Here is a 970-nt window from a genome sequence, read left to right as displayed (position 1 = left end):
GCTGCAAATAAATAAATTACCTGGATAATTAAACAGTGCACATAATTATTTTAATACCGTTTTCTTCTAGATTTGAGATATGCAGCTGTCGAACTTTAAAGAAGGGGCACAACCAGCAAAGTCATTCAGTAAGTCTGGTTGGCAAGAACTATGCCATGAACATCAACAGCGCCACAGAAGTGTGATTCTGTTTGGCACTTTCCAAAACATCCTAAAACTTCATCATCTTCATACCTATCTGTTCAGCTTTGGCACCTTCCTTTTTAAAGTTTCAAAGCCAGTTCTGAGCCCAGCCTATCTAGCTCAGCATTTTCTACACTGGTAACTGGTAATGTTTCAGAGTGGGATCTTTGTCAGCACTACCTACAGGTGCCAAGCTGTTCCCTATAGACAGACAGTGCTGATCCCTTTATTAAAGCTGTTTTGTAACACAGATGGTCCCCCAAACAAGCAAACCCCACTTTAATGAATTCTTTTCTATACTCTAGTATACCCCATTTTCAGCAATCTTGGACATATAGTACAAAATAAAATCAATGTAGATTTATCCAACAATATGTGTGTGGAGGTCCACTTATGCAATGAGACTTCTCCTTCCTTTCCTCTTTCTGTGTGCCTTTGAAATCTTTCCTGGGGTCAGGGGGAGTCTTGTAGCCTTCTGGGAGGTTTTGAGGGGAGGTTGCAAGTGAGAGAAGTGGAAAATTCCAATGGGCAAGTGGGAATCTGCTATTGAGCAGCAGTGTGAGAAGAAACTGAATTTTTCTTCACGTATCTTGGTGGCTTCTTTCCAGAAGACCATTTAGTAAAGAAAGCATGAAAAAGAAGAACAAATTTTCTTCGTTTTGTTGCTTTGGTTCTTTTAAAAAAATAAATTATTAAGGTTTCAAAAATTATATAAAAACAAAACAAAACAATAATACAAACAGACAAAAAAGGAAAACAAGTAAAATTTCAATCCCTTATTTTCTTA

Source organism: Podarcis melisellensis (assembly GCF_964234715.1).
Source record: "Podarcis melisellensis genome assembly, chromosome: 13".
In the NCBI taxonomy this organism is placed as follows: domain Eukaryota; kingdom Metazoa; phylum Chordata; class Lepidosauria; order Squamata; family Lacertidae; genus Podarcis; species Podarcis melisellensis.
The sequence above is the reverse complement of the archived record's forward strand: the minus strand, read 5'-3'. Positions refer to the sequence as shown.